Consider the following 22,817-nt stretch of genomic DNA (forward strand, 5'->3'; position numbering starts at 1 on the left):
TCAAAACCTCTGACGAAGGAGGCAGAAATAAACTTTTGTGCTCCCTTGTGCAGCCAACAACAGAGCAGCTGCCGTGCTTTGCTCGTACCTTCGACATGATTGTTTTACCGGACCGGCGTTTGCGAGGGGAGTTTCTGAGGGCAGGGCAAACATTTACCTGGGGCGGTGGCACCAACCTTAGGAGGAAGAGCTTATCCCCACATGACGTCATGCGGGGAAAATTTCAAAACGGCCTGCTTGAGCACACATTTTCTGAAAGGTGGAGCAAGCAAGAGTGATAGACAATAAACTTTTTTCATTTTGGGGGGTTTTGAAAACAGCCTAGAGGACGCATATTATTGTTAGAAAACCACTCAAAAGTGAATTTTCATAATATGGGACCTTTAATACAGTTTGAGGGTAGCTATAATCAGCTGTTGGCAGAACCCACCTGTTCTGCAGCAGAGAGCTCTTTTCAGCATCTGAACATGCTTGACCATGTATGACTTTGATTTTAATGTTCACCGGATCAAACGGGTGTCTGTTCTTCACTCTTCTGTGCCTGTTCTTCACTCTTCTGTGCCTGTTCTCCTCTCCCGTGTCTCTGTTCTGCCCTCCATTCCTGTTCTCCTCTCCTCCATCTCTGTTCTGTTGTCCAATCCTGTCTGCCTCTCCTCGGTTGCCGTTCTGTCCTCCATTCCTGTTCTCCTACTCATCCTCCTCTCTGTTCTTCTGTCTTTTCAGAAACAGGCGGTCCAGGGTATTCTCCCGGAATCTTTTTGGCATCTTTTGCCTTTTCTGTGGGAGAAGAAAAAAACAGATTTATCATACATTATTTATCATTACATTACATTGTTGCTTCAGGATTATTTTGTGTCAATAAAATTCAAGTAAATAGTAAACAGTTCAAAAGCTGGCAATGGAATAGTTGTGCCAGAATGTAGTTTGGTCATTTTCACTTCAATTTTAAGAATGCATTCATTGCCATCAAAATAGCTATTATATTACCCTCTAGTCTCATCTGGATATTGTTGGACAATTCAACAGAATTGAAATAAAGACTGCAACACCAGTCCACTAGATGGCGCTCCTACTCTATCATTGTACCCATCATAGCCCTGGGGACACTCCAGTTGACAGTAAGTTTGGATAGAAACAGGAGAGTGTCCAGGGCTTTAAGCATCACAGCCCAACTGCAGAAATGTGAGACCAGTGGTTTAAACCAGGCAGTCAGAGAAAAATGCACATGTTCTGGCCATGCTGCAATCGTTAAAAGAAATAACTTTGATGTGTGAACAGGCTTCAGCTATTTGTGGCAGTTAAAACACCTAACTAGCTATCAGTGACCACGTATTAGTCTGATTTATTAATAATAATTAGGTGTAGTCTGACTTATTTGAGAAAAGGAACAGCACAGCAATATTTTTATTAGGACCCAGGATGACGAAGCCAAATGTGACTTCACCGTTCTGCCAAAACGTCGCGTTAGCCCAGCATCGGGGCTAGCTAGCTAGCCAGCTATTTAACACCACATTAGCTATCACCATCGCGGCTAACGTTAGCCGCCAAGGTAGCTAACGCGGGTAACGTTATTGGTACATTTAGCTTAGCTAGGTAATGTTACATTAGCCCAGCATCAGGGCTAGCCAGCTAGCTAGTTAAGCTAAATGTACCCATAATGTTACCTCGGCAGCTGTCTACCCTGACGTTAACCCCAATGCTGATAACGTGGTAGCTAGCTAGCTAGCTAGTAGCTAATGTTACGTTACACTAGCTAACGTGAGCCGATTTCCTGTCAGTCAGCAGTGCTTTCCTTATTGCCCAAGAAGGGAGACTTGGCCTTGCTGAAGAACTGGAGGCCAGTTGGTCGGCTCAGTGGTCTCTTGCTGCCTGGGCCCTCTTATTTTGATTGTCCTTTTACTGTTTCTGCTTATGCTGATGATGTTAGTATTTTTGTCTCCAGTCAGAGGGGTATTCGGCATTTACAGGATACCTTGTCTCTTTATGAAAAGACCTTATCTGAATGGGTGAACTGGGATAAGAGTGAAGCTGTGGGACAGTGGAATGATCAGGCAGTGCCCACTCTGCATGAAGGACTTAAGTGGGGGAAAAGAGGACTGAAAGTGTTGGGAGTATTTTTGGGCACTGAGGGTTTTCAATCAAAGAACTGGGAGGGTGTTAAGGAGAACGTGTGTGCTTGGTTATCTAAATGGAAATGGTTGCTACCCCAGCTGTTGTACTTAGGAAGAGTTCTGGTTGCCAATGACTTGGTAAGCTCCTCTCTGTGGCACAGACTTACTGCTCTGATGCTGCCAAGTGGACTGATAGAGGATATTCAGAGGGCCGTCCTGGATTTTTTCTGGTCCGTCCAACACTGGATCTGGGCAGCAGCCCTCTACCTGCAGGGACTGATCAATATCCAGTCCAAAATTGCCTCATTCAGACTCCAGCCTGCACAAAGGTTGCTGTACAATCTTGGCTCAAGCCCATTTGCTGTGGAGAAGAGCTGGGAATTTAGGCTATGATAAACAACTTTTCCTCTTACAATCTGAGGATCCAGTTAAATCCATTGACTTAACTGGACTGAGCAATTTTTACAGCTCTATACTGCATTCATGGCAGATGTATACGATTGTACATGCTGTAATTGTGACTCCAGGCATGTGGTTGTTTGAGAAACCTTTGATTTTTTAAGTGCTTTATGAAGACTCAAACACCTAAGTCAGCCAGCCTGCAAACCATCGTAAGAGAAACTGGCTGGACCAACCTGGGCCATATGATGAAGATGGCAGTAGCATCAGTAAAGGCCCTGAGAGAAAGACATCACCTCTATCAAGCTGATCAACAGAGTGGTGGTTTGTGACGTGGTTTATACCGCCCTGCCACAGTCCCTGAGAGCATTTGCAGAGAACCATATGCTGTGTGATCAGTAGAGTGAAAAGTGAGAGTAGTTAGTTGCTGTCTTTCAACAAATCAAACCAAAAGCAGTCTACCAGGGTTGTGTTAAACATCTGAACCTGCACTCTCTAGCAGGGATGAAGGAGTTTTTTGGTCTAGACATTTCCCCGAAAGGCAGCTGGCTGTCCTTGTACGAGCTGCCCGTTGAAAAACAGACAGCAGACCTCCAGTGGAGGATAGTACATGGGGCAATACCTACAAACAGACACAGGGCACACCTGGATCTTGAGCAGAAAGAGGAGTTCATTTTCTGTTCTCAGAGTGAGACCACAGTACATCTGCTTGTTCAGTATCCTCACCTGCTAGCACTGTTTGAGCTTTTAAAAAGTTTGTTTCAGGGTCTTGGGGAGAATTTCTCTTTTAGATTGTTTATTTTTGGCCTGTGCTGAGAAGAAGGCTGTATGCACATTGGTGAACTTTTTATCTGGGTCTGCCAAGTTGGCCATATGGCTGATGCGTAGGAACCAGGCTCAGTGTCGGCATTGTGTGTGCTGGTGCCGGTCCTGGAGGGACCGCTCTGTGGGGGTGGAGTGGGGAGCTGATTGTAAACTTTTAATCAGAGAAACATGCTGTGTGTTTGGCTGACAGTTTTATTGTATTTTGGGAATGCGCTTCCTTTTTAATGCAATGTGATGATGTGACAGTGATCTGTTTTTCTTGCAAAGGCAGAAGAAAAGGACCTTTAAAAATCAAATCTCTCTCTCTCTCTCTCTCTCTCTCTCTCTCTGTGTGTGTGTGTGTGCGCGCGCGCATGTGTGTGAGCCAGGTCAAGTCAGTTTTATGGTCACAGTGCACTGTAACCTTTTGTAGAAATGTCATGAAAAAGTGACACAAACAAACATACAACAAATAATTAAATAAATGAATGAATAAATAAATAAATAAATAAAAAGTCCAACTGTAACCTAGAATGAACCCAAATTCCCAAAGGTGTTTCAAAGACCCTTAAAAACTTCTCTGAAGAACCAGAAATGGTTATTCCAAGCCCTTTAACAAAAAAACAAACAAAAAAAAAAGTCAGTTTTTTAAATTTTTATTTTTAAATCAAGCTTCTATTCATGGAGCAATCTACTATGTAAAGTGGTCCAATAGCAGTTGAAAGTTCTTCATGGAACCACACCGTCTTTTAAAGAACCATTATATCAATGTATTTTAATGTTATGACATTTCTTTCAGACGTTTTGACTTAATGAATATATACCAGTAACAAACACTGTGGGGGAGTTATTTTAAAAATAACACAGAGACTTAAGCCCATAGTGTTGGTAGTAGATTTTATTTGTCTTGGTCTGTTTTGTCACTGTGTCCTTCATTTCAACTGTAAAATTTTGACCCAACCTCTGTGATCCTTGAGCACTTCAGCCTGCCTTCTTCCTTCTGTTTGGAGGATGATGTCATCGCTCAGAGTCTCACTCCAGATGAGATCAAGTACTTGGAGTACACCTTATGCCACAATGCTCCAAGGAACCAACAGACTGGTGCACATATCTTGAGGCTGCATGAAGAATCTGCGAGCAAATGGCCATGTCATCATGACTGTTTCTCAACAGGACACAAGGATGTCCACGGGGACAACGTTCCCATTCCTGTGCACACGAGGCTTTGGCCCAACCTATTTGATCGTCTGCAACAAGCAGTCCATACCTTTGAAGGTCAGTACAGTGAGGACGAGAGCACTGACCTGGCCTTTGAACATCACCCAGCAAACAGCAGGTCAAATCAGGCAGCCAGCAGTATGCTAATCAATAGCAGCAACTTCAGTGAGGGAGAAGAGCAAGAGGTCTCAGATCAAGCTGCAGACATGGCACCTCTAAAATATCCTGACCAAAGACATTACAAACCACTGGGGCCTTACCATGAAGCATACTCTGCTATCATGAATGTATACAACTTCCATCCTAATCAGCAGCTTGCTACGTCTTCACCTTCCATCCACCATACAACCAAGACCAAATGCTGCTGGGATGTAAGCTTCAGGGCCGTGGAGGAGCATAGCTGCAAGAGCACAAAGCTCCAGAAGACAAATGGCAGCAGTTCCCCTGCAGTCGTACAGGACTCCTCCAGCTGCCAGAGCACCCAGATTGTGACCAGAACAAAGGCTCGTAAGCTCAAAAGGCAAGTGGTAAAACGAGTCTGCTCCACCTGCAGAAGTTTCTGAAGAAGACCTGCAACAGAGACAGCATTGGGCATCTCATCCTCTCCCTTCTGCCAATGTATTTTTCCGCATCCTCTTTTGCATGTCAAATGAAAAATAATAATAATAATAAAAAAAAAAATACTTCATCAAGGTGGATTCAGTGATACGACTTCTTTGATACAGGGCCTGCTGCTGGTTTTGGAGATCTGATTTACAGACTTGACAGGTGCAGTGGATGGATTGATATTATGTCAAGCATTTGATGATCCTCCTTTTGAAGTGACCATTTTAAATCTCTTTAAATAAATGAACACTACAGTTAATCACTCACATCCCAAAGTTTCAATGTGCAGACAGTAGTGAGTACTGTAAGTTGCACTGAAAGACTTAAAGACAGGTAACAGGCTTCAATCCCCCATTGCACAGTGTCTGCACACTCTTTAATTTCTGTACAGTTTAGCGGGGGAATATATAGTCCACTCAGCCTCAGTTTCATGTGTTAAATACCATGAGTGAAAATCTTCATTTTTTACAGGACAATCTCATTTTCTGGCTGAATTTAATAAGAGGCTAATTACTGCAATGAGCAAAAATGTTATTTACTGTGCACAACGGTCTCCAGTTTAGCCTGTTTTATGATGTTTAAAGAAAAGGTCACAATTTACCAATTAAAATACTAAAGGTTCAACATAAGCACTGAATGTGCACATCTGCCAGGTGATATCTGTAGGTATAGGAAGCCGTTTTAAGATTGTGAACAGTGACAGAGCAGACTCTGATCTCCACTGCAGCAGAATCAGAGGTCAGCAGATGATTGTCAGCAGTTTTGTCAGTGCAGGTATGTCATCACTCCTCTCAATCCAATGTCCCAGTGTGTTTTTACTATTTTATCAAAAATTCTTCTACTTCTTTTTCTTCTTCATCTCCTTCTACTACTAGTTCTCATCATTATTATTATTATTATTATGTTTTGGTTTAGTCAATGATCCATTTCAAAACTATCCTCCATTTTGTCATTGTTTTTTTCTCAAGGAAAGAGTAAAGGCAAAAAAATCATGTGGTCTCCATGGAGCTCTTGGATGCAATATTCAATCACGACTTGAATAAATCATTGGGACTTCCACTTTTGTTTTTAAAGACAGGCATACTGATTGAAAGACCAATAAGAGTACTGTGGGTGGGTCTTGTTAGCTCTACCCATTTTTCCACAATATTAGAAGATTTTCTTCCAGGTTTCTTTCTTATCTTTTGCCAACAAAAACAGCTCTGCTTTTTGCCCAAGTTTCATTCAGGAATCTTGGAGCCATAAAAAAAAAAAAAAAAAAAAAAAAAAAGGAATCTTGGAGCCATGGTGCTAATAAGTGAGCTGGTCTGCATTTGCACCACTTTGGAGTGGAACCACTGTGTCTTGGTCATTTTCCACTGACTCATCTCCATTTTTCTCCATCTTCTCCTGAAATTAAGCAGATGTCCAAACTGAAAGTAATAGTTTTGTTTCTTTAGTAGACCACTGCACTCTTCAATTTTTCCATCTCCTCCACTTTTTCTCATAGAGTAAGACATGCCCACTCTTGTTGTCACTATGGTTCACACTTCAGGTTCTCCTATTTTTGGTTCCAGCTGGGAAACAACTTTTTAGCTTAAGAACCAACTTTTCAAGTTACGAACCAAATTCATTTTTGGTCAAAATGCTCAGAACAGTTCAAAACTAGGTTTGTGATGAGGGCCCCTGGTGGCTCACTGGTTAAGAGCATGCACCATGTACCAAGGGCCTAGTCCTGATCACAATGTCCGGGGTTCGAATCCCACCTCAGGTCCTTTGCTGCATGTCATCTCCCCTCTCTCTCCATTGTGACTGTCGAATAAAGCAGAAATGCCTAAAAAAAAAAAAAATGATGGTTGAATGCCCTATGTACTGTATGGCAGAGAAATCCTGGTAACAAAGTTACCTTTCAGTGTTCTTGTGCTGACCACAAAACAATCATGCAATAGTGTAAGGAGAAGAAACATAATAAAAGCTCATGGGACAGATACAAGAAAATTGTTTTTCACAGCCATAAGATCACACCATCACACCATGGACAACAAAGAGTTAAGACTCAGATCCTCTGTACCTTTTAAGCCATCTGAAACCATGTGAGAAATTAGAAGTGCTCTAAATAAGTGCTGGGCCAAATGCCATACTGAACACAGTGTGAGGTCAACAACAGTTTGACACCAGAGAGCTACAGCAGCTACAGAATCACTATGGAAGTGTGCACACTCATGAACGCACCCACACAAACACACCTTTAAATATGGCATGCAAGAAGCTCCATCCAAATAAGAGCCACAGGAATCCTCTAATAGATTTAAGGGGTGCACTATATGAATATCACAGGAATATTACAGGAAAATTGTAGTGACATGGAAAATACAAAATATCATGAAGTAAAAGGTTACCAGAAACACACACACTCAAGTCCCTTTAGGAATATTATTAGATTATCATAGGAACATTATAGTGATGTAGTGGAAGCTGAAACACTAGAAATCATAATAATGTCTCCATGAATTCAATATAGAGTATATTCTGGTGATTTTCCACATACGCACGCATACACACACACATACCTGCACTCCTACAGACCAAAATGAAAAAAAGAGAGATAGAATGAGGTTCAGAAGCAAATGTATGACACTGAGCTGTCCTTCATAGCTAATAGTCAGACCTTGGAATAAAGAGAGTGAAAAGGCCTCGATTTAAATGATGAAAGAATGATAAAAGGTTTCTGACTTCAGTCCATTCGCAGCGTGACATGCCTCTACTCCCCCGGCAGACGTACAACAAGGTTCAAATCCAGGACATATAGCTGAGGCACATCCATGATCAAAAGTGTACTCTCTCGCCCCCTCGTTCTCTCTCTCTTTTAGTCCCCCTCGCTCATTTTGTGTGATGATGTAACCAAAATGTACTGGAGCATAAGAATAAAGCTAGCCCTGAGAATACACACACACACACACACATACAGAGAGAGAGAGAGAGAGAGAGAGAGAGAGAGAGAGAGAGAAACGCACATAAAGAAATCATGTTGATCTGAGAGATCTGAGATTTTCAAGTGACAAGTGACAGCAGTGCCGCTTGTTATGCTCTGAGGGTGACACATTCAGTTGAGGATGAACACACACACACACACACATACAAAACACTCAAAGCAAACATCAAATATCAAGATAGAATGTCCAAGGTCATATTCTAGGTGTTATTTCTCTTTTTTCTGTCTGTTACAGCAACTTAAAACAGCACTAAAACTAATTTGAAATCACTGAAATACTCCTTTATCGCTCATGGTTTCATGTGTGAAAATGATTTAAACCAAAAATTAGGTCCAATAGGCGCAAAATGAATTTTACTTTCATGTTTGTAATCAGTGTGTGAGCAGATGTCACATTTTATGAAAATCCAACTTGCCCCAATAATTATGTAACGGAAAATACTTGAATACTTTTGAGAATTGTTACCATTACAGTTTAGATAGTTGCAAAATGTAGCGTTACCTTTTGGACTCACTTGCTCTTGAGTTACATTTAGAGGTATAGTTGCCATTATGCAGGACAGTATCACATCTTCCTCTAAGTACAAAGGGAGGCAAAATGGAGTCATGAAGCAGTGAGGATGATTTTGTGGTCCTCTCACTTCTTAAAAGCAGAAAAAGCAAAGGAGAATATTGGGTCTATCCAATGCTGAGAGGGCGTCAGGTTCAAGGAGAGTTTCACTTGCTGATCAAGGAGCTGCGGAATCATCCCGATTGTTCCAAGGTGTCTCTCAGGATGTCAGTGGTCCAGTTTGATACCCTGCTAGCAACACTGGAACCACACATTGAAAAGAAGGCCACCAATTTCTGCGATTCATTTGATCCTGAACAGCTGCTGACAGTATGTCTAAGGTATGGGCACACACACACACACACTTAATACACATACACACTAAAAGGGTTTAATTGCACTGCACAAGTGCACACTGGGTGATCGGCCCTTTCAATGGATCCACATATATTCTGGGCACAGCCTCGAAACGCTACAACATATAGCCAAGCTCACGATCACTACCTGTCCTGGGATCAGTCTGTTGATCACACTAATCACATTTACACACCAGCTCCAATAGAGGAGATCTGGAAGTACATGGCAAAGAGGTTCCCTGGACAATGGAATTTCCCAAACTGCCTTAGCGCTCTGGATGGGGAGCATGTCAGAACTGAGGCCCCTGCGAACACAGGTTCCCTTTCTTTGAATTACAAGAGCACCTTTTCCACTGTCCTGCTCACCTTGGTGGCTGCGGTTTACCATTTCCGTGCAACTGATTTTGGGAGCTATGGCTGGAATAGCAACAGAGGTTATTTTTAAGAATGTTAGTTGGGGGAAGCATCTGGAGTGTCCAAATGTTAAGCACTCCTGTCACTACAGAACAGCTAGGGGAGACTGAAACAATATCACATTTTTTTAAGTTGGGTGAACTGTTCCTTTAATGTAGATCTTGTCTTGGTGTGACTGAGCCAGTCCAGACCATATAGCTCTGCAACCTCCGAACACACACACACACACACACACACACACAAAGAAAAACGAACACAGCTTTTGAACATCGGAAAGCCTTATCCAGCTCCCATGACACATAGGTTTCAGAGCCTAGTCAAGCCCACTTAATGCCAAAGTGTGTGTGTGTGTGTGTGTGTGTGTGTGTGTGTGTGTGTGTGATGCTTCATAGGCCCTTTGATGCATTACCCTGAAATCCCCAGAAAGTTTTGCTGGACGGCGCTGACACACACACACACACACTTCCCTACACACTTCACCCCCTCATTGCCCTCTGTCTGTGTAAAATGAATTACTTTGATCTCCTAGGTGCTCTTTTGTAACTCCCTCATCTCTGTCCCGGGTTACACCCACACACTCTTTCTCTCGAACACACATACACACCCATAGACACACTAACAGTGAAAGGGTCAGACATTTTGAGATGCAGGGGGAGGGGCTGTCACCAGGGAGAACGCCATTTCATAAAATATAGAAATAAAAACAGACACATGGTCACAGTGCTTCAGCGTCCCCCTCCTCCATCACATCCTCACTGCTCATTATCAGCTGTGGGCTGAGTGGACTGAGCTGCATCAAACACTGTGTCTAGGGCCTAATAAGCCTCACCCAGTCCTGTGTTTATTATGAAGTGTCAAGTGCATGCAGGTCTGTGTATGATATATACTAGAATTTATTATGCAATGCAGGTGTCTGCAAGTCTCTCCACTATGTAATGTGCTGTGTATTTTATGCATTAATCTCCTTGCTATGTGGTATCACATAGCAAGGAGAAATCACATGGTTCTCTTCTCATCTTCTTTCTTTTCTTTTTTCTGTTCTTTTCTTTTTATTTCTGTTTTCTCCATTTTTTCTTTTTTCTCCTTTTCTTTTTCCTTCACCTCTTTCCTTCTCCTCTCTGCTCTTTTTTCTCATCTTCTCCTTTTCCTTCTTTTCTTCTTTCCTCATCTCTTCTCTGCTCTTTTCCCCTTCTTTTTTCTCATCTTTTTTCTCCTTTTCCTTCTCCTCTTCTCTTTCCCCATCTCCTCACTTCTCCTCTTCCCCTTCATCTTTCTCATCTTTTCTTCTCCCTTTCCCTCTCTTCTCTTCCATTCCATTATTTTTTCCTCTATACAGTCTTTGCACCTCTGTCCGCTACAGCTCTCGCTCTTCTCAACTTTGTTTTTCTCCACTCCTCTTTTCTCCCCTCATGTCCTGTCCTTCCTCTTTCTATTCTTTTGTCTCTCTGTTCTGTTTAGCGATTGGATTTTGGCAGCCATGTTTGCCTCAGAATCCCTCAGGGAGGCCCGAGGGTGAGCGATGTTATGTATTTGCAGCCTTGTTCTTCCAAGAGTCTGGATACACTCTGCAGATAGCCTTGGGTGCAGAACCTGTATGTGTGAACCGTTCGGATCAGAGATGTTGGACGGTAACAAGGTGCAGCAATTTTATTTCTTCTCCCAGTAATCAGCACCACATTACTCTTTCAACGTCAATTTGGATATTTCAATCACACATAAAAAAGTCACCCCTCTAAGATATCAAATTGAAGTCCAATTATCCCAATAACTAAATCCCTCCTCAATCTCTGTCCTTGTTTTCCTGCCAAATACTGATTGTCCTCTCAAACTGAGCAAGATTTGACAATTATGGAACAGTTTACTTTCTTTTCCTTTACTTTTTTTCCTACTACATGGGTGAGAAATGAGAGAAAAGTCGACTTTCTCCAGGTTGGAAGCCTCCCTGCTACTTTGATTTTGTCCAATAGAAGATCGACAAGAGCACCGAATGTCAACACGGCCTGGTTTCCTTATCATTCACAGGAGAGAGACTGGGTGATCTGGGTTTTCAAAAGGAAAAGGGGATACAGACGCCAAATCCAGGACAGAAAGTATAAGAAAAAAAATTAGAGAGAAATCGATTTACCGACTACATGAAATATCATGACGTGTTCAGTGATTTGTGAATCTTTTTTTTTTTCTATTTCGGAAACTATAAACTATGCATATCTTTTATCATATACATACAGTATAATGATCTTTTTAGGCAACAGTAATATTGTAAATGATTGCACAGAATTGCAATTACACACACACACAAATACAATTGTGTATGTATGTGTGTGTGTGTGTGTGTGTGTGTGTGTGTTTCATGTTTTTTTTTTTGTTTTGTTTTGTTTTTTTGTTGTTGTTGTTTTTTAAAGCCATGAGATCAGATATCTAAGGATATCAGATAATGAGATAATATCATCTAGTGTCCTGTGTTATTTTTTGGGGTGGTGGGTTATGAGGAAAAGTGATAAAGTATTTGTAAATTATATATGATGTTGATCTGATAAGTTTTTTTTTCTATTAAAAAAATCTAATGTTCACAAGGAGTAATAAATAAAGAAATAAATGAGGGTCATAAATAGGTAATTATACAGTATATTACTCTTTTGAATTTAAACTGACTTGCAGGTCCAAGTAATTAAAGACTTTTTTATTTTTATTTTTCCACTTAAATGACCATTCCAGTGATTCTGCATGTTTAGCATAATATCAACAAAATGTATAAACTTCACGTCTCTGATCATCTTTTCCCAAAGCAAGACGTTGTGTTTTAGAACTCTGATATCGTTTTTCTTCCCATTTATCCAGCCGTTAGTTTCCACTATGATATGAAAATGAACTTTCAGGGACTTCAAACTTTCCTCACTCCAGTATTCCATCACTGTAATAAAGTCGACCACATTAGTTTTCCTGTAAGGCTCCCTCCACCAGGGAAAATAGCTCCTGGGGAAATGTTTCCATTAGGCATCATATTATCAGTTCTGTGGTTTAGGAGTGATGACAACCTTGTTCGCCACAGAAGCAGAACATTATAAGGTGGATGTTTCAACCAAAAATTCACATTTGAAAATCAAGAGATTTTAATGATGTGTTGTGAAATCTTTAGTACCCCTAGATGATTTTGTCTGTTGCAGTGTAAAATGTGGGTAAACTGTAGTAAACATCGCTAGTATGGTCCCGTAAGGAAGGACGGGGGGAAGGAGAAAGGACAGAAAGAGTAAAGGGGAGTATAAAAATATATGAGATGAAGTGAGAAAAATTAAGAGAGAGAGGGGGAGAAAGGCCAACAGAACTGTAAGAAATATAAGAAAACATGTAAGAGAAAAAGTGAGCAATTTTGCTTGCCAGTCAAAAGCCTCTAATTCCCCTCAAGCATCCTAAAGGGGTGGAATTCTGCTATCTTTCAAAAAGGCTTATCCACACCAACACAAAAACGCATGTTCGACATGAAACATTTTTCTTGTGTGTAATCAATAGTTGCGGAGCAATATTCGTAGATCTGGCTGTACACCCTGGCTTGTACTATATTACTTATTTCAAGGCTTCCTAAGTACAAAGGAAGCCTTGATGCACATTCCCAACAGCTTCCCTACAGCTTACAGTAGCAAGCCTCCGGTGCTCAGAGAGTAACGTGCTACAAGTTAAAAACCCTTCAGAAAAAGAGGGCTGAGCCAGCTTTCAAACACGTTTTCAGTAGCCTCACAGTAACAGCAGGAGGCCGTGGTTGATAATTCCCAACATACATCTGTTTCCTGCGGAAAAAGAGGATCCAGATACACAAAAGCCAATGGACTTTGGGGTTCAAAGAGTGGGCTAACATGCACACAACTGAGGGAAGTAAATATAAAATGCATGGACAATATAACATACGCTATATGAATAAAAGTCTTGGACCACCTCCACATTACAGCTACAGGAGCTTTTCTGCCATAACAATCTAAATCCATAGGCATTAATATGGAGTTGGTCCCTCTTTGCAGCTACAACAGCTTCCACTCTTCTGCTTTGTGTACTGGGGCTCAGTCATGCTGGGACAGAAAAGGGCCTTCCCCAAACTGGTCCCACAAAGCTGGAAGCAGAGAATTGTCCATAAGGTCTTGGTGAGCTGAAGCATTAAGATTTCCCTTCACTGGAACTGAGGGGCCGAGGCCGAGCCCAGAAAAACCAGCCCACACCGTTATCCCTCCTCCAGCAAACTTTACAGTTGAGCTCAGTGAGCTCTTTAGAACAAGCCATTCTTCCACAAATGTTTGTTAAGGCAGTCTGCCTTTACAAGCTGCTTGATTTTATACACCTGTAGCAATGGGACTGAATGAAACACCTGAATTCAGTGATGAAGAGGTGTGGCCCAATAATTTTGTCCATATAGTGTAAATTCCTAACAATTAATGAACATGTATCAAATAGTGTATTGTAACATTGCTTATAGTAACTTCCATGGATCAGGACTGGATCTTTCACTCTGGCTCCTTTATTTTGGCTAAAGTGACACTGACCTATGCAGAATTAACTCATCATCTGTAAGCAACATTGACATGACTGATTTTTAAAATCATTTTTACTTAAGAAAATATACATATCACTCATCAAACCCTGTCTCCTAAAAATCACGTTCTCATTCAACAAAATACGTGCCCCCAAAAAACGCAATTAAGCACACAGTTGAGTTGTACGGGAGTGCCATTTTTTAGGCGACTGTGTCGCATTCAGCAAATACACACCATGTAGGCTACTCATATCTCTTTTTGAAATTTTGTGAACAGCAATGCAACCCAGACTCTTCAGTCTGCATACAAATACCATGACTTACAATTTTAAAACTGTTTGCAGTGCATTTGCCAAAGTCCATTTTGTGTGCAGTTGATATGCCAAGCCAGTGGCACACCAGTGTGTAATCCAGTCACCGGTACATGACGATGTATAAAGGGAACAACAAAAGCTGCGTTAGGTGGTACTGCAGGTTGGAGTAGTTGATGGGTCAAACACACAAACTTTCCCAATGAAAACCAGAGTTCAAGCCCCCTGCAAGGCTGTTTTTCATTTGTTTTTAATGTTAGCTGGCAAATCAACATTAGCTCACTAGCTAACATTAGGTACCTAAGCTAACTAGCCAATGTTTCCTAAACCTAACATTATTGAACAAGCGAACAATTAGCTAACAAGCTCATGTTCATGAGCTTGGTGCATGTGTGAATGCTGCGAAGCCTCCCTGGTGATGTGATGACCACTGAGGATAATGGGTCATATTTGAATGCATCTGCTCTCCACAAAAGTTAACTAGAAGGATTGGCGAATTACCTGCATGCAAAACAGGAGTCTGAGGCATGCTCTGCACGCTATTTGAAAGTGTAAAGTCATGAGATTTGTATGCAGATTGATGAGATCAGGTCAAATCATGCTATGGTGGTAAGATTTCATTTAGTGAAGAAGATAGGAAAAACTCATGGCTGGTTTGTTGAGTCGCTGGCTCACTGGGCAGACCTCAGGACTCTGATATACACAATTATTTAGTTTGTCAAATATCAACATTCCAGCATGGAAGCAACACATCGGGCTCTATTTTCCCGGTGCAGCGCAGGGTGGCGTAGTGAGGCGCACCCCGTGCAGAGCTATTTTGGACCAGCACGACCCGAGGGGCGCACAGTTTTGTATTTTCGCAGAGCGAGGTGCGCTGAGATGGGAGTGGCGGCGCAGCAGGGGGAGGTGCTGACAGATTCAGCTTGGCACAGTGACATTTTCAGGCCAAAAGGCTTCGCCGAGGTGCGCCAAAAGCTCGCCATCTGAAACCACGTCTACTTTCGGCGCAAGGCGCAGCGAGGCTGGCGCAGTGGAAGTTTGGCTGACAGGCAGGCAGTGCTCACACGTCACCAAAACCTCACAGAATGTCAGGCACATTAACAATGCAATAAATACCCACAGAAAACACTATTCAATGCTACTATCTCAATCAGCACATAAATGTATCTCCATATCGACTGTCCCAACACAACTGATGTCAGATCAAAGGAGATTGGCACCGTTTGGCAGCGCAATGAAAACCCAACCTGGTCACCTGTCAGTCAAACAATGTGTCCAGTACAGTGATGTCTTTTTTCCAGTCATGGTGTCTGGCGCTGCTCGTGTTAACTACCCAGTTCTTCTTCCATATGTATAAATATTCCACTCTGGGTTTTCGTTATCCGGTAATCACCGGACTATGACTGGTAAAATCTGCCAAAGTCCGTTAATTTTTAAATGTCCGGTGAAAATATTCACAATTTGAATTTTATTAAAAACAGTCAATTTTCACATAATTTTATTTATTTATTTAAAAAATAGCCTGCATGATCCCTGTCTCCAGTGTACCAGAGAGAGAGAGAGAGAGAGAGGTTTCTCTCTGCAGAACCGGATCAAAACAGCGCAGCGAAGTCGCCTGGAGAAGAACAAGGTCACAAGACTGATGCGCATTGCAAGTTGCGGAGAGACACTTGAGACTTTTGATTTTAATTCAGCTGCTGAATTAAGTTTTTATTGCATCTATTTGATTTCAAGTTGGCAGCACGCTGCATTATTAAAATGGTATGAGCCATTTTTTTGTTTGCAAATTGTAGTTGCAACTGTTGTTTTTTTGTTCCAAGAGCACAGGCTTGTGCAATACTTATTTATTTATTTTAGAACTTACGCACGTGAGTCAATTGACGGCACTCATTTTATTTGATACAGTCTGCTTTTCAATAAAAAGATTACGCTATAAATTGACATGCCTTGATATCATTCTTATATAGTCTGCATATAATTTTAAGCTCAATAAATTCAGATAATTTTTGACAGGAATTTCAAACATTTGTCTGGTAAATTGAAAACCTGCCGGTCACGTTGTCCGGTGCCATTTTTTTCTAACGGAAACCCTGGTTCTACACATATAGAAAATGTAAAATGCATCGGTTCCTTGCCAGACACTGGGCGTTTAGAACAGCAAATGTAAAAGCTTTCATGAACCGGATTTTGTTTTAATCTCTTGTGTGTTGTTGCATCAGTAAGTGATGGAGTCGAAAGTTGCAAAACAAACATGTATTTATATGAAGATGGCGAGGATTATCCTTCGATGTAAAAACATTCACGAAAAATGGGGGCTTCACAGTTAAATTTATATTTGCTCGTAAAAATAACTTTAACAGACGGTGACAGAGCTGGAAAAAGAGAGATGCGAGGCAGGTAGGTAATGGAAAGACAGGGGAATGAGGAAGACGAATGTAAGGATAGATGCATGGATGGATGGATGGATGGACAGATGGATGGCAGGTAGCTCCAGCAACATTCCAGCAGCCAAGACTGGTCTCTTTGTCCTTAGTGTGTGTCGCGGCTGCTCTCTTCATCCACGTCAGTTGTGTAAACGTTCATTACGCCTTCGCGCAGCGCATTTTGAAAGGAGAGGACAGGGGCTCATTTGACTGGTTTAAAGTGAATCGGCTGTGTCAAACCCACTCCACGCCTTCTCTCCTCCCTTGCACCGGTAGGAGGACCGGCACAGTAGTTGCGCCATGGCGCACGGCATGCCAAAATTGCAAAATCCTCTTGGCCACACCCAGTTGAAGCAGCGCAGCTGCGCTGCGCCCCCACCTCACCTGGTCTGCGAAAATAGAGCCCATGATCTCAATGGCATGTACTATAGAAAACAGCTGTTTCAAATCATGGCAATCAACATGGGCCCATAGGTCATACAGAATAGAAAAGAAAAGGTATTCATGACCAAAAAAAAAAAAGAAGATTCTACTGCTTCTACTTTTTTCATTCTTAATGACCCTGGTGAAGCAGTGCACAATCAACATGCCTAAACCAGTCCTGTCAGAACTGTCAGATTGGTAAGATCAATGGGTTTCACTCTGGATGTTTGAACATTACCATTAAGATTGAATAGTAATCAGAAAAACACTGCCAATTTCACAGCCTGTGCAAAGGTTTCTACCTGGAAGGGGTTGTTGTTATCGTGAGGTCCCAGCAGTTCGGGCTACTGGGTCACTTTGTACCTTCACAACAGCTTCAGTCCTCCTTGTCCTGCTGTCCTGCTGGCTCTCTGTTCACACCTTCAGTCTGCTGAGGTATAAAGGATGTTGAAGCTACACTGGATTGTCATGATTTTCCACTTGACAATCAACAGTGTTGGATTATTTGTGGCAAATGCTCCTGAGATTCAGGCTTTAATTATCTGACCTCTGGAACTCTGTTAGTAACTTAGTCTCATCTAAACATACCGACTGCCAGAGCTCTGTCACAGCTGACACACACACTGCTGCCTGACACTGAACCTCATGACACCTGCCTGTGTAGCTGCCACAGTCACTGTGAGTTACTTACTTGAAAGTGAAGGTGCTTTTTGGCTATATTTATAATAGTTTTTTTTTTTTTTTCAGAAAGCAGAGGGAAATTATGACAGCTGACATATTACATTTCTAAAATTCCAACTGCAGTCAATTGACAGTTGTTTGGCACCTCTTTTCTTTCTTTATTAATCTACTGCAGGGTTTGACTGACCTATCCATCTGTCTATCTATAATAGCAATAATGTCTACAAAGTGCTTTACATAAGACACTTATGAAAAAAGATAAAAAACATAAAAATAAAATAAAAAATAAAACATTCAAAAAAAGGTAAAAGACATAGGTGAAAATAATATGAGTAGATTTAAATATTTATTTTAATACAAATGGTTCTAAAAAATGTCTTAGGTGATCCAGATAATGAACAATCAATCCCATCATGCACTTGGCTGCAGAAGTAATACTCTTTTGTTACGTAACACCCAGCATAATACTCATTCTGATACCAACATTTCTGCAAAAAAAATTAAGGCTCGTAGTTAATATTACAAACATAAAATTAATGCATATTAATCTGATCAAAATGTAACATTCACTTAAGGTTAAGGACTGTGCAAAGACAACCCGTGTGGTGTTGATGAATTGAATATTATTATATTATTATATTATTATAATTAGTTAAACTGCCTCACTTCCATATCAGAGATAAACAACAGGGACTGGTCCAGACCCAGCCTTCAGCTGATTCAGATTCAAGATCACGATTCTATAATTATCAATTCCCTGATGCCAAAAATCAATCTTTTACGAACATTTTTGTCACTTCACTGACAGCCATGACACAACTTCATGAAAAAGTAAAAGTTGGATGATTTAGTCACTGAGCAGAGTCGACAAGGCTGCACACAGACTGAGACTATGACAAAAAACCTGGTCCACTTCTGTTCTCATTTCCTTTTAAACAGGTTGTTCCATTTGTGCTGATCAGTGATTTATTCGAGTGAAGAAGCCACTTCAGTTTGTCACACAGTTTCTTCTCACTATTAGACTGCACTATTAGATTGCACTTATGTGAAGGAGATATGTGCGATCATTTCGATTGATTCCACAGAGCAAAGATGGTGCCTCTTCAGTTGATCTATACAAGATCAGGAGTGGAACTGAATTAACTGATTTCGGCATTTTTTTCAGCGTTTTTGAAATGTTGGCACTAAACACACACAAGCATCACAAATTGCAGTTATTAACAGAATCCTGATTAATCAAAGAACCCTGATAAAACAGGATCATGAGATGATTGACGATCCGCACCCCGAGTAACAACTTAAGCTTCAGAGAAGACAGACAGTAACACCAGGGACAAAATCAATACCTCAGATGCTAATATAATATTCTCATTGTATCTGAGTTAGTTGTTGCTTAAAGTACACCAAGTTTTTAGTATCATGGCCTAGTTGGTCAGTTTGTGATGTGAGCGTTGTATAGCATTTCAATGGAGTTTGGTGTCATTGAGCACTGTTTCTGCACAGGCATTAGCATGGAGCCTTCTATCAGTCATCACAGTATGCTAAAGTGTCACCATCAAAACAGTTTATGCTAAAGTGTTAGCACAGAGACTTGTACATACGTAAATCAATCATCACACAAAATAATATGCTAGAGTATTAGCATAGAGACTTGAACATGCTAAAGAGTATGAATTATCATGTAACACAATATGCTAAAGTGTTAGCACAGAGACTTGCACATGCTAAAGAGTATGAATTATCATGTAACACAATATGCTAAAGTGTTAGCACAGAGACTTGCACATGCTAAAGAGTATGAATTATCATGTAACACAATATTAAAGTGTTAGCACAGAGACTTGTACATGCGAAAAAGTATGAATTATCATGCAACACAATATGCTAAAGTATTAGCATAGAGACTTGTACATGCTAACGAGTATAAACTGTTATTACACAACATATTACGCTAAAGTGTTAGCATAGGGTACATGTACAAGCTAACGAGTATGAACAGTCAAAGTTGTTATTGGTCCTCGGCCTGTGGCTTCATGCCAACAACCAAATCATGACCATGTTGATATTCAGTAGCACTCCCTCGTGTGTTAACCCCTAATTAACAACTGGGTTACAGGCATATTTAGCTGGCAGTTTTGCCATGTGTTGAGAAAACCATCACAAAATGTTCAGACCAGACGTGAAGCGTGTTTTCGCACCACGGTTTTCGCACCACGGTGTGTGAATACATCTGCAAATTTTTTGCTAAAGCTGAAAAATTACAGCTCACATGAATACACAAATGGCATGAATTTCACAAGTTTGCTTCATTCGCGACACAGAAATTTGCATCATTCACAACACCTGCTGCCAGTTCACGTCTATTCATGTCTTTGCTTTGCATTGGCTTGTATGTAATCTAGCCACGTTAAAAACTCACTTTGCATTTAGTCTGAACAAGGTGGAACAGATGTTGCTGAAAACCTTTATTGCTTGCTCACTTAAAACTGAAAATTGCACTACAAGCATAGTATGCAGAAACAAAATATCATAAATAACAACAAAATATCATATAAAAAAAAACATAATCTAAAATATTACCAGAATGGAATGATGTAGCCATTGCAAAATGTTTATAGCATGTAACACTAGCCGTGTTTCCATCAATGTATTCTGAATTGCATTAGAAAAGGTTGATGGAAATCTCAACATTTAATTTGCATAATGATGATATAGCAGGGAGCCACAAACTTTTTCCCACGTCAGACAACAGAGACGAGAGCAGCGCAGACATCACAGCTTTGTGAAATGCTGACATGTGACCTGCTGTGAGCAGGTGTGTGTCACAGATCACCTGACAGAGAACACCTCCCTTCCATCTGTAATCACTAGCTCATTAATTTACCACAGGACTATCAAAGAGCCTCTGTAAGGCTGGCCAAACAGCTCGGGCAAAAAACAGAGAAAACCTCAGTATGCAGTCCAGGTGACTACCTCGAAGGCTAAGCCCCTTTCACGCTGGGCCCTAAAGCAGTTACACACTGATCCGTCCTGTAGCTCGTCTGCTTACAACTGTCTCCCACAGGAGCTCCAGCCTCCTCCTTATATAAGCTGGGCCCTACCAAGAAACACAGCATAATCAATTATCTGTAATGCCAACATCATGTGACTGTATGCGGCATGCAGCGGCAAGGCAGGGAGTGATTTTGGGCTCTCAGTAAATTTGTACATAGCATAACATAATTTATGGGAACCCACATTAATTTGCATTTTCTTTCTATCAAATTTTCAAAAAGCACTTAAAATATGCATAACATTTTGAATAGAAACCCAGTTAATGTGAGGAATGCGAGAACCGACGAGAGCAGATATGTGAATTTTCACTAAATATACATGATATATATGATGACACATGATTGTTTTAAGTCTGAGGGGAAAAAAAGTCCTTTTGAATTTCATACCAATACAGCACATTTAAGTTGAACTGAGAATTGAATCCAGTGAAATTGAATTGCGCTGAAGTGAAAGGGAGAAACAGAGACAGATGGGAGGTGGGCGGATGAGAGTCACAAACTGACACTAAGAAAGAGAGACAGAAAGTGAAATGGAGTAAATGTGAGAAAGCATCCTCTGTAGTTTCAGTGGTCTGACATTTTTTTCACTGTGTCCTTGGATATACCCCACGTTCCTCCATATCTCTCTCTCTCTCTCTCTCTCTCTCTCTCTCTCTCTCTCTCTCCCTCTCTCTCTCCCTCCCTCCCTCTCTCTCTCTCTCTCTCTGTCTGCTGTCCGTAGGGGTCTAGATGACTTTGGCCTGTATTGTCGATGTGTCACCATGTATCATGGAGTTTGATGTACACATGCACTTTCAGAGTCGAGCATCAGGTTTTTTTCTCTCTAACAGTGTCTGGCAATTCTAAATGTCAAAGAGTTCCCTTGAATTTGTACCATAGAATGAGAATCAGATAGAGCAGGTTTTTGCTATCCCTGCTTTTGTCTGAGATAGAGAGGAAACTGTGTGCACAATGCTGACAGACTCTTTGAATTGAAACCAGAAACCAAGCTGAGGTGATCTGAGGATCTAAAGGCTCTGATAAGCTGCCATGCACGTGCAGAGATCCTCTGACAAACTCAGCAAGCCTTACATCAAACCATTGGCTCCAAAAAAAAAAAAAAAAAAAAAAAAAGAAGAAGGCCTGTATTGCTGGCTGGCAGCTTTATTTTAAGCATTTTACTGACCTTTTGTCATTAATATACACTTAAATTTGATGTCTTATTTTTTCAATTCATCTTTTTCCCCACTGAAAGACAAATGCTGTGGTCATTATGGCATCACTACATTTCTGCATTTAAAAAAAAAAAAACAATTTTGTTCCCCCGGCAATGGCAATTTTGACTGACTGCTCCCTATTTAAATCTTGACGTCAGCTTTTAAATAAAGAAATCCTCATGTTTTCATGGGTGGTAAAATCAGGCAATGGTCATGCATAGCATATAAGGATAACTAAGTCGGCTGTATAAGCAGTCAGTTAGGTTGGTAGTTTGTGTCGGCCGGTGAAAACACTCCACACTGATCACACCACCAAACACTAGTGTCACTGTATGAAATCAAGCAGACATGTATAGGTCAAAAACTGCCTAACAAAGGCCTAGTTACTGCTTTCTCAGCAGCCATTTTGACATGAATAGCAGGTCAAACGCAGGTGTTGCTAATGACATTAATGAAGGTTCCCTACCAGAGGCGTCCTGATGAAGAGGCCTGGTAATGTTCACGCTGGCTCACTGGAACGGCTCTGCTACACTTAAATGGAACTTTAATTAATGTCATCAGTAACACCTTGGTGTACCTGCTGATTCATGTCAAAACAGCCGTGGTGAAAGAGGTCTATTAATTACCTTTATGCTGCAATCCACTGCGAGTCTAAGTGGTTCTGAGTGCATCTGCAACATGGACACCCACAGAAAACTGATGTTTGTTTATAGAGCTTAGCAAGAGGAGAGAGGAGTAGGATAGTACCGCATGTTCACAACTGAAGGGGCATGGAAATGGAAACT

The sequence above is a fragment of the Myripristis murdjan genome, chromosome 10 (genome assembly GCF_902150065.1).
Source record: "Myripristis murdjan chromosome 10, fMyrMur1.1, whole genome shotgun sequence".
Lineage (NCBI taxonomy): Eukaryota > Metazoa > Chordata > Actinopteri > Holocentriformes > Holocentridae > Myripristis > Myripristis murdjan.